Source organism: Etheostoma spectabile, chromosome 13 (assembly GCF_008692095.1).
Source record: "Etheostoma spectabile isolate EspeVRDwgs_2016 chromosome 13, UIUC_Espe_1.0, whole genome shotgun sequence".
NCBI lineage: Eukaryota > Metazoa > Chordata > Actinopteri > Perciformes > Percidae > Etheostoma > Etheostoma spectabile.
In genome coordinates, this window is record NC_045745.1 from 15,464,521 (window position 1) to 15,477,319 (window position 12,799).

Here is a 12,799-nt window from a genome sequence, read left to right on the forward strand (position 1 = left end):
CGGGTCTGCGACCCATTTTGGGTCCCGACCCTAAGTTCGGGAAACATTGCTGTAAACAGCCGTGGCCCACTTGCCTGGTCCTCCGGTAACATTAGCAGTTTGCTGGGTTAGCATGGCGGCGTTAGCCAGGACCATTTGGGATCACCTTACTGGCTGTATCTCAATTGTTTTGCGAGTATGTAACCAACTCAGGTACTATAGCTATACAATTCAATGTAAGTACATGAATGTTGAAATGACACAACATGCTCATCCCTATTAGCCGTGATAAATTAACCTGAAGCTAATGCTTACCTATTCAGGAGGAAATTAGTCAACTTGGCGTCATTTTGGTTTCCAAGCTGTCTCGATCTTTCAAATACTCCTCTAATATTTACTTGGGTTTGTTACGTCTCTGGTCATGATACTGTAAGAAACATGCCGTTTTTTTAGGATGGGTAGAATCTTTCTCTGTGATCCCGTTCGTTTGTTTGCTGCTGTCATGGCAGTACTAACGTTACAGCTGTAGCGCGCTGGCTTTACGTTTTTACCGGTAAATCTGGCAAACCGGCCTGGCTGGGAAAACTGAGCAGTTGATAACAACACACAGGCCAAAATTCAAACAGAAATTTGGTCACAGAACGGAAATTACAAAAGGTGAAAATCCTGGCATTAGCATTGTTGTCAGAAAAGATAGTATTTTAACTTTACATGTTTCCTTAATACCTGATGAAGCACTGGGGTCATTTTTGGATTTATTACAGTAAATATATTACATATTGGACCTTTAAACATTATTTCTTGTCTTTACTATCCCATGAAGCTTTGTTCCAGCAAAATGGTGTGAATGCTTGAAGGAATGAAGAGTATTTCTTGAACTGTAGACAACTTTATCTGTATCTGTTTACTTTTCATCTGGCAAGACCCGGAGAAAAGGCAGAGCCATTGGAAATCAAAACGGATCCAGGATCCTTTAAGCATTTAATCAGTAGCGTTGTATTCTGGCGTGATCAGAGTTAAAGGCCTGGGGGCTGGCAGAGACAAGGCTAAGCAGAAACAACACACTGCTGTGTAAAACACTGTTTGTATATTCCCATCTGACCTATCTACGGCAATCTAAGATTGTTTTTGGAAAACTTAATTAACTGCTCTGTGCTTAAGAGCCACGACAAGTGGAAAGAATAACGCACAAAACACCCATCAACAGGAGCACAGAACATGTATTACATATTTTTACACAAAAAGGAATATGGGATGTAGCTCTCGATTCAGGACAGGGCAGGGCTGTACGTCAACTTTTTAAGGTATATTGACATATGTAAACAATATACAGTATAGGATGAGACATTACCTTTATATTGATTTAGTTTGCATAACACATTTCTTCTGTAAAGCCGTGCCTTTATTTGCATCTCTCCTCTCTCCCAGTCTCTGGGCACACAGCCTCGGTCCACACTGCTGACATTTGCCTACATTTTTAATTATTTGCAAAGCTGTCTATTTGTTAAAATAAAATGTCTATTTGCTACATTGCGTAAGGATTTCTTCCATCTAGTGGTGAACTTTGTCCGTGAGAGTTCCTTCCAGTGTAATAATAGTTTTACTTTATTTTGGTACCGTTTCATTGCTAACATCAGGTTCATGATCATATGCAGGCTAATGCTAGTAAAGTATCAGTGCTATTGTTGTTCTGTGTATTGTACAAGATTAATAGTGTGAGGCGGTGTTTACAGCGTAGGAGAGAATCAACGGAAGTTTGTTTGTTTAATACATTTCTCTGAGCAGTATGAACAATGTCAATGAAACCAAAATTAGCTCTTAACCCATTTTAACGTTCCCACTAACGTTTTTTTTTTGCCTACCAAACTTTGTAGTTTTTTTTCACATGCTGTTGCAACAACTGCTAACGTTAGGTAAACTACGACATCACACCGGATATAGCTACACCGGAAACAAAACAACAGGCCTGCCGCACACTAGTTCACACTTCATTACGTATTCACTTACAAGTGTAATCTCCGCCGAAATGACCGGCGGCTAGCGGTGCTCTGTCCCCGACTGAGAGTCACCTACAGTACCTGAAGGAGCTCCATGCGGGGCACCAGAGGCGGTGTTGAGGAACTCTTTTGTGGCGCAACACATCTACTAAATGCCGCTGATACGACTGAGCTGTGACGGAGGTCTGTAGCGGCTTAAACAACTAGCATCTGCCCTCCGTAGCACGGAGCTCTTCTTCAACGTCTGTTTTTACCGCTTGTTACTACGAACGAGCTTACTACAGGTATCCTACATTCAAGAGACCATGGGATGTTAATGTACTATATGTTACTCAGCAACAGATGAAAATAGGGGCAACGTTGCACAATAACGGTAAAATGATTTGAACTTTTAGCAAAGAACAAGTGAATTACATGTATGTGTGATAACAGCTGTATCTCACGCATCTGTTTTGTTGCATATGTATCAATTAGAATAGATAAAAATGTGTGATTAGTTGCGAGTTAACTATGACATTATTGCAATTAAATATTTCAATTGTTTGACAGCACTAGTTTATATAGGTCTATTTAGCCTACAACTAATTCATTGTGCCAATTATGTCTAGAAGGAAATTACTGCCCTTAATAATGTATACTCACCCTGTATAATTCAGTATTAATGATACGTAACAGCATTTGGTAATCACAAAGAAAGCATTCAGTAAGTAGAACTTAAGCTCATGCTGCTTCTCTGAAACAACAATGCATTAATGAGGGTTGGTGGCTTTAAATTGTTAGGCCCGCTCCTTCATCACAAGCTATATGTAAGCGCAGCAGCACAGCACTCCAGCACACACACATAGAGAAACGCAGCTCCAGCTCCCCTCCAGTAGCTTTGTGCCATGTGAGCACACAAATGAAAATGCTTCCCGCAGAACAATTCATTTGCCACACCACACAGTTTCCTGTACTGCACTGCTGGTCATGAGTAATTTTATACGCACTCTCTTTTTTTGTTTTTGTTTCATCCCCTCTCTTTTTCATTTCTTGTTTTTTTCTTTAATTCAGTCCCTCTGCTTCCTTTCCCCCCTTACCTCTCTGTTTGCTCTCTCCCTACATTTTATTCTCCAATTTCCTCATTTTCATTTCTTCCTTTTGTTGCATTCGGTGAAGCTGGAATTCCCAGCTAGAAAACAATAACGGTACAGACATTTAAATCAAAATTCCAAATTGTAAATTTAACATGGTTTCTTGAGGTCTCACTGTTGTATCTGATGCGAAGTGTTAACATCAGCTTTATCAAATTAGAATGAACCAAATGATGATTGGGAAAGGGGTCACTTGTTATTGCAAACCCAGAAAAATCACAAACCTGCAGTTCTACTGAGCTTTTTAACAACTTAACTAAATGCAACAAGTCATCTAAACTATACGACGACATAGGCTATTTATTCCTATCAAACTATCCTACTATCCTACTAATACGAGCCATAGGAGAGCTTCATAAATAAGCAATTTAGGAAATATCACCTGATCGCTAAACCCAAGAAAGTACTGGTCACAGGCCAGACACTGCATCAGCTCCATAGTTGTTGTGTTTAGTGCTAATTAATGGTCAACATGAGCATGTTGGCATTGTAAATGTGAGCATGCTGACGTTAGCATTTAGGTCACATTACAGCTGTCCAGCTTTACAGAGCTGCAAGCATGGCTGTAGACTCAACCTTACTCTTGCTACGACTGGCTTTTTTTTAAAGATTATGTTTTGTGCATTTATTATACAGGACAGCTGACAATGTGAAAGGTTCAGAATGAGCTTTTTTGTCCACCACCCAAATGACTAGTGAATGTTCAAATTTTACCAGCCACTCAATAGATTACCATTGTTTTTTTGGCTGGAGTGAAGCAAATCCAGCCACTTGCATATTTTACCAGCATTTGGCTTTTAGATGGTGTTAACTTTGAACCCCGCGTGCAGCAAAAGGGCCACAGGTCAGAGTTGAACCTGCAGCTTCTGCGACAAGGACTGATCCTTTGGGCGCACGCTCTACCAGGTGAGCTATTTAGGCACCCTGACCACTGGCTTTTTGGTCACACTTTACAATAAGGTACACATAAAAAAGGGTAGTTTCTGTTTTTGAAAGAGTAAAAATGATTAGTTACCTTTTTTAAAAGGAAAAAGAATAACTACCCTTCTGAATTTGGGTAACTACCCTTCTAAAAAAGGGTAACTACCCTTTTAAAAAAGGGTAAATACCCTTCACTACCCTTCTGAAAAAGAGTAACTACCCTTTTGAAAAAGGGTAACTAATCATTCTTTCAAAAACAGTAACTACCCTTTTTTGTGTACCTTATTGTACTGGCTTTTTAGTCAAATGCATCACAAATCTTTCAGTCCCCTCTTTCCTCTGTTAGGTAAACATCCTCCGATAACTTATCCTCCTCTCTTCTTTCTTCCCTCTATTCTCCAGCAGCCTGTCCTGTCACGTATCACTGCCACAGCGTGTAGCTTCTTTCTAATATTAATTAAACACCCTTATGTGTCATCAACCCCTCAGGTGAGCAGCTCTTTCTTTAATTAGACCCGGCAAATGCCAGGGAGAAAGACACACACACACCTCAACGGTTTGTGTACAACTGTACAGGTGTGTTTGAGACTGGGGAAATGTAGTTGGGGATTTTGTGTGTGTGTGTGTGTGTGGGGGGGGGGATTTCTGCTCAGTTTTTTTATGAGGGTCTCTGCAGAACAGAGTGTGTGTGTGTGTGTGTGTGTGTGTGTGTGTGTGTGTGTGTGTGTGTGTGTGGTGTGTGTGTGTGTGGGTGTTGTGTGTGGTGTGTGTGTGTGTGTGTGTGTGTGTGTGTGTGTGTGTGAGAAACAACTCTAAAGACAGTATGTTGTCTTTCTGTCTTGTGTGTGTGTGTGTAAGCGCGCGCGCATGAGTTAAATGTGATTTCTGTTTTTTCATGCAGTGTGTTACACAACAAATTTTGAAGGTGTTGCTCTTTTACACCCTCAATCTCATGCTTCTGTCATTACGCCTTTTTTGAAGAAGTTTCTAATTGTGGCCTTGGGATTGAGGGAAAATCAACACGCCTATGATAATATCTCACAGTTGGTATGGTTCACAGCACAAGAAAAATCAAACTTGCTGGCTGTGAAACATGCTCATGTAATGCATCTAAAAATACAAAGTTTATTAGTTTGTGACCTTCTGAGTGATGTTTACCAACAGTAATTAAAAACTTGCTGATTTTCCTCAAAATGTGCAGTGAAATCACAAGTACAACTTTGCAAAAAAAAAGAAGAAAAAAAGCTATGAACAGTATGAGTCGTTAAAGTATACTAAACAGGAACCTTTTTTTGTTGTTGCATCTGATCAGTTTAAACAGATGTTTGACATGATTCGGCAAATGTGTTGCTTCCCCTCAAGAGTTACTGATGTGCCTCAATTTGTGCAAAACTAAAGGTATAATAAAAGTTAGAGGCATTCCTCGAATGTGACACTCTGCCAATCAACCGTCCCATCTGTTCACATTAACAGAGCACATCAATAAAGAAGTATGACATACTACCTTAATTTAAAAACTCACCCTAGGTGAAATCAAATTGTAAATGCAACTTGAAATAGGAGCAGAACTAAAAGTGAAAACAGCTTCTTCTCTTCAGTTAGTTTATTTTGACCCTGATTTTAAAACAGATCCAAGCTTTTTTGCCACCTATCAGTTGCAAAAGGACATCAAATATATGATTGGAACGTATTTCAGTTGAACAGACAATTTCTAATGCATTTATTTTACTGTACCCACTTCAAAAGTATTGAATTATTTTGTTCATAAAAAAAATTGATTTCCTTCAGTTATAAGTCTGTACTCAAGCTGAAATGAGTGGTTGACATGGACACTTTTTGTAGTGTAGTGCAGTTAGCTAGACATATTTGTTCTGGGTTAGGCGATTTGGCTGTCCTTCCCTTCACACCAGCCAACCTAGCTCCAGAGCAGAGGCAGCAGCATGAAGCCCAGAGTGTAACGTTGCCAAATTTCCTCCACCAGTAGCTCTGTTTCCCCCACGCAGCCTCCTCGCATTTTCTACCCTGTCCTGCACCAGGAACATGCCAACTTTTTGGGCACACACGTCTATCTTTTCCTAAATGTGTCGCAGTATTGGTTCGCCGTCAAAAAACATTGCAGGTTTGACAAACTTTCTTGTGAATTTTATTAATTACAAAACCCGTCCGTCACCAACTGAAAATGCAAACTGCGTAAGCTGCTATCTACCAGGGCACCACGACACCCCGAAGTTGTTGGGTTTCTGTAAATAACATCAGAGAGTATGGTCTAGACATGCTTTTTTTATGAAAAGCGCTGTGAGATAACTGTTGTTGTGATTTGGTGCTATATATATATATATATATATATAGATATATATATATATATATATATATATATATATATATATATATATATATATATATAATTGAATTGAAGTGTTGTTCATAATTGGATCATCCTCCAGTTTAATTTTGGGACAGAAAATGAAGATTTTCACTCTTGTCCTCGCTACTAACAAAGCCCTCATCCTTTTCACTGAGATACTAGACACCAGAGGGGGGTGAATATTGAGATACATTTCACGGGACATTAGAAAAAGATTCACAATGCACATGGTGTAATGTGCCAAAAGCTGGGAGAGCGTTCTCAGTAAATAATGTGCCATATACTGATATTTGCAAACTTATGTATACACTCTACTATAACAGGTTAGAGGCTGTATATTTGGACTGTTTCAGAGGATCTGTAAATAATTCATACAATTTATTCATCTTGCTTTGATGTTTAGGAGAGGGCTGCAATCATGTGTGTGTGTATATGTAAGTGTTAAGTGCACACACTGACTGAGTCAGTGCTTTCACACACTCCAGTGCAAATATGATAAAGGTCACATCCTGAGACACCATGCCTTGATTTTTTGGCCTTGAGTATTGCACTTTTTGTTTGTTTGCATTAGTCCTTACCATCTTTGAACAAAAGCTCTCATCGAATAAAAGGGACATTTTGCATGTTAGCAAACCTGTAGTGAATGCGGGCAGAGTGTGCTGCATGCACATACAATCAAAAATACACAAACTGCTATTGTTGTTTGTTTAAATTAAGACCTGAAGTTAAAACATTGTTTTAAAATCAATATTTAGTCACCCTGCTCAGTCACTTTCAGATGACAGATCTGTTTTTAAAAGAGACTTAGCCAGCAGTAGCACATTTGTTTATCCATGGAAAGAAATAAACATGGGAAAGAATGCTGTGTAAATGAATTACTAGAGTCCTTACAACCTCAATTTAATATTATGACTGAATTTCAATATGCGACCACATCCACACAATGTGACAAATTATCCAGTGTGAAACTGTAGGTGTTGATTTTTCATTAACAGTATTTTTCAGTAGCAATTGTTTAGGGATGACAAGTGTGGATTGGATGTTTGTCCTCTCATGGAACTGAAATGGCTTTGAGGTTCAGCTGTTGAAAACTATCAAAAGCTTGGAAGGGTGTAAACGTCCATAAACACTGACACACTGTTAACGTCTATGCTTGCAGAGCACTGAATATTCTGGAGAGAAAACATATGAAGACGGGACAAACAACAGTGACACAGATGTAAATAAGCTAAACTCAGTTCATCAGTTTAGTGCATCAATCATTTTCTGTACATTTAATGTTAATGGAGGAGTGACAAAGACCTTTCTTCCACAGGCACCATTATATCCGCACTTGTCTTTGCATTTGCCAAAGATACCTTTCATGACTGTCTTCCATGAAGCGCAACCCCTTTCTACTAAAAGCTACATCTTTAGAGCCCATTTACATCAAAGAAAGAGGTGATTTCATTACAGTGCCTGAGATGCCTTCAGTACAAACTTTTGGTTTGAAAAGTGTCTCTGTCGGACTTCAGTGTCAGCAGCACATCTGGCAGAGCTGGAGACGTCATGTCACCTCTGCTTCCTCAGCTCGCCCTGACAGTCAGGGGCTAATGACCTGGAAGGGTACACAGTCCCACTACATATGGGCCTCACTACCTGTGTGGATCTGTGTTCTGGGTATGGGTGTGTGTACACATGTGCAGATGCATATTTGTGCACTTTCAACTTGGTTGAGTCCACTCCTCTCCACTTAGATTGTTGAGTGTTTGCGTGTGTGTATGTGTGTGTTTGTGTGAATAGCGGCCAGAGACATTTTCTCCAACGTTTGGAGACTCCCAGGGCATCTGGGCCTGTGGTCTTTCCTGCTAGCCGAGTAATTGGGACAGGACATGCTGACCAGCCGCACTGTCAGCTGGGACCACTGACAGAACAAGGACAGATGAAATTATACACCTGGATGCTTCACAGGGATCTTTTTCAGTGTAGTTTAGTGATCTAAGAACCTAAAGTTGGTTTTTGACCCATTTAAAGGACAAAATCACCTCATGTCACAACTGGCCATTGTGGAAAGTTTCTTTCTTTCTTTCCCAACTGTTTTATTCGAGTATTGTGTTGAGGCGGAATGCTCTTTTCAAAGGTCACCATTTATAACTTATCATGGAAAAAGGTTCTGGGTAAAACTTATCACAAAGTTTTGCATGCCAGATTTACAATAATGACGTGTGCTACAAAAGTGTTTGTAGTTGGAAACTTGTATTATTATTGCCCCACATAAACAGAAAATACCTTTGTTTCAGTTTCAAATAAACACAGAAGAGTTACCAATGGTGGCAAGAATGATCCATGAAAGCCAAGAAACCCTCATCCAATCATTTTATTTCAAACAGAGGATAAAACGTGCATCCTACCACACTATTTAACTATTGTATTAGCAAATCAACATCAGGTGCAGTCTCAAATAAGTGCCCACCAACTTGTTTAAGTTACACAGTTCAGAGTTAACCTTACGTGAAGTGATGTATGGTGGTGTTTTTATTGCTATGATGTTAGTGCAGATCATCTTCTCATCCGTTGAACAGGTGTGCATCATTAGAGTCATTAAGCCACTGACAGAACACACGAGTTGTTAAAGACAAGAGCTTTGTTCAAAACGGTTCCCTGTAGGCGTTTTTTCCATCAGTGGATTTTGATTCTCGTCATGTGGTTGTTGCCACAGCCAGAAGACCAATTAAAAGAAGCATAGGCAGCAAAAAAAACTAAATGCTGGCTAAACTTTTGAAACACGGCGGTTTTGTTCAGGACACCCCCTGTCTGTCGCTAGCAATGATGACACAGTGAATAGTGACGAGTCTCTCCGACCAATCGGTAGTCTGCAGCGTTTCACGTCACCTTTTGGTTTCGCCTCAGCTCGCTTGGATCCTCGACTGAGGTAGTACTAAAAATAGTACCTGTTAGCAGGTACCAGGGACTTTTTTTCGTATTGGAAAACCAAAAAAGGCGAGTAGAGGCGAGTCGAGTAGGTACCATGCAGGAGAAAAACGCTATATCATGGAAACCGTGCATTAGTGTGTTTGCCATTTTGTAGTTGTGTTTGAATTCTCCTTGGTTAATTTTATTCACTATTCCACTATAAAATACCCACAATGCACAGCTAATTTGAGTGTACATTATGGATGTTGTCACTACCCGATGTGAGTTAAGTACAGACATGAGTCGTGCATGCACCACTTTTGCGAAGTAGTCTTTTTGTTTTGGTTTGTTAACATGATGCTGGGCGCACCCGCCTCCGTCACACACATAACCGGCGCATCTGCTGACGCAACACAATGTGTTTTCAGTGTAGTGTCCAAAATCTTGTTGGGTCATTCCCTATTTAGTTCACTGTTTAATAAAAACTATATTGGAAATAGTGAGTAAATGAATGAGGGTTTCAAACACAGCTTAGGTGAAATTTATTAAAGTTAGAGAGCATCTTTGTGTTCTTGTGTAGAAAAGTCAGCAATATCTATAAGTCAGCAATATCTTGGTATCCTAGAAAAAGGTTATATTTGTAAATTAGTACAGTATAGTTTTTTTTTTTATGTTTACACCTGTTTACCTTACTTGTTTGAGCAGATGGTAGGTTCCAGTTGAGCTGAAACTAAAAAAGTTAAAATGGCAATACCTGGTCTCTGGTAGGAGGACAGCTAACTGAGAGACTTTTAATTTGTTTATTTTACTTCAGCTTGAAGTTAAGTTGTTTGTTTCCCCCCCTCAGTTTCATTAACATTTTTGTTAGTAAAACTCCTCTTTCTTTGGCATGGACCCCAGCCTGCAGTTGTTGCATTGCTCATCAGCCCTTTATAGGTCTCCTTGGGTCTGCCAAACAAGATATTCAGTCTGTTATATAAACTTCAGTCTTGGTAAATGTATTATTTTGATGCTCCTTTAGCTTTATTTTGACCGTGGCCAGTGGCCAAGTGTTTGTATGGTGGATGACTGTAATTAGCTGTTACCACAACACTAGCAGCACTCGCAGTACATGTGCTACACTCTGACTTGTACTCTCTGTTTTTATTACATGCTGTAACATCACTCCTGTACATGATGACAGAAATGTTTCATATACCGTAACACTTTAATTTTGCTTATATATAGAAATATATTGTGACTGGGAATGCAATAAATATCCACACCAGTAAATCACACATAAACCAATTAAGGAGCGTGACAGAGAAAACACCCTTCACTGTCCCAGGCTTGCGGGGGTCTGCCCCATCGTGATTTTGGACGCATTATCTCAGTGTTCTGTGAATGATTCCCATGATTGATCCTGGCCCCCGCCAGGCAGCAGGCTCTTCCTCTTGATTTAAAATAAATTATGTGATGATGCTCTCGCACAAGAGGCGGCTGTAAGTGTGATGTGTTTGGTTGGGAGAGTGGAGGTAGCAGGATAAATCACCAAATGGTGTCATAGAGAGCACACTTTGCGGTCTATTTAATCTCTCTCTGTCTTGCTCTTCGTTCTCGTCCTTTCCACATATTTTCCTTACTCTCCTCTCACTTCTATCGGAACCAGAACACTCTTTTGGATTCTTAATCCATGAATTTATCTGTCAAAATCTGTCAAGTTTTTTTTTCTTTCTACTAAATGAAATGTAAAAGAAGCCCTTCAAGGTGTATGCCCAGCAAATGCAACAGTGAGCATCCTGCAACAGCCGCAAAGAGATGGAGCTGCACAGCCTCCTCTCGCGAGTTTTATTTACTTGGTGATTTATTTCAAGTGAGTATTTTACATCTTTCCAAGATCAAATCCCCCTCCTTACACTATATTCCTGGGAATTAATCTTGGATTAACAGAAAGCTTGTTAATTGCTTCACTGCCTTAGTGAATGCCAGCTAAGTAATTGCACATAACCAACACATTATTATGATTTAAAAAAACATGTTGTTTGGCGAAGATGGAATTATGAGAAGTAATATTTTTTTCTCTGTCTTGCTTAAATGAGGTGACTAATCTACAGTTGTTCTATTTTTTTGTCCTATTTGCCATCTTTTTGACAAGCCGATGAGACCTCTCACCTCGTTTTCAACTCGGAGTGAAGTGGTAACAAGGAGGGATCGTGTTGACATTTGCATCTGCAGGTTCATAAATCCTTATCTGGCATTTCTTAAGGTAGGTATCAATTTTACTAGACAATTAGGATATTGAGACAAGCTTGAAAGAAAAAAAAATCGAATAATCGTGATTTAATTGATTCTAATAGCTGCAAACAAGTTTTTGTCATTGTGGCTCAAAAGATCCAACATTAACTGTGGAGAAGAAGTGCTCAGGCTCAGTGTGGATTTCAACCAATATCAATAAACTTAACGAAGAACTTAAAGTCTCAAATCTTCATGTATGGCTCAACAAGTCCTCCAAACTATACAGTACGTTAACATGTAGGTAGTTAATTCCTACCATCAAATATCACCCAAAGCTTTCAATAAATTAGCACCCCTAGTGGTGGCAGGAAATATGACCCACTGAGGCACTTTCCATCCTCATGTCTGATCCAGGGAACGTAGCCGTCGCCGTTTTTAATCAGTTTATTGACGTTGTAAAATGGTCGAATTTTGATGAGGTTAAGGCAACAAAAATACATGGCTAAGTTTAAAAAAAAAAAAAAAAAAAGGTTTTGTTTGGATTCAAATCAGTGCATTTGTTACTTTACTAATAATAAACTTTGTTTACTTTTATTTTTGGGACACAAATCTTGGTCTCCTGGGTGAAAGTCCTCTGTTTTATTTGACTCATCCATCACCATAATCTGCGTACTTACGTGGAGTTTTGGCGCTCTTATACTTCATCACTAGACTGGGTAAACTCAACCCGATCTGCCTTATCTATCCTACTTCCGTTACAATTTTGCGGGGACCAATCACAAACTGGCTCACTATAAACATAAATGTGGCATAATTGCTGCTTCAACAATCGACTTTGAGGTTGTTTTTCGGGGGAGGATAGTCTCATATGGCTGCAATACTACCAAAAATAAGATTGCAATAGAAAACCACCTGATATGGTTATTAGGGGTGATCCGAGTATCCGGCTGAAACGAGTATCCGGTACGGATAAAGCACTTTTGCCGAGTACAAGTATTATACGAGTAATATGAGTCAATATCCGTGCTCGGATTGAATAAAACTCCTCAACTGGCCGCGCAGCGTTCTGTGATAATCACAGCGCCTTCTTCAGCTTCAGGTTTTTTTTTAACTTCGGTTTGTGTTAGGCTACTTGTAAAAACAAAAAAAGGAAGAAAATGTATAAATCAATTTTTTTTAAGTATACTTACAGAGCATAAAAATGGTGAACAAAAATTAGTTCTTGATATAATCAAACACATGGCGGTGGAGATGGAATATTTGGTAGTGTCAGTACCTTGCTGAGCTGTAGTGGCCAAAGC

General features: G+C 39.4%; 1 long non-coding RNA gene across 1 annotated transcript in view; it reads right to left on the reverse strand.

Annotated features, from left to right (window-relative positions):
- The window catches only part of LOC116700957 (uncharacterized), a 15,474-nt gene extending 3,187 nt beyond the window's left edge, over positions 1 to 12,287 (reverse strand). The window contains exon 1 of the long non-coding RNA XR_004334775.1: positions 12,207 to 12,287. This is a non-coding gene — a long non-coding RNA (uncharacterized LOC116700957). The remainder of the gene's footprint in view (positions 1 to 12,206) is intronic.
- Between the last annotated feature and the right edge of the window lie 512 nt (positions 12,288 to 12,799).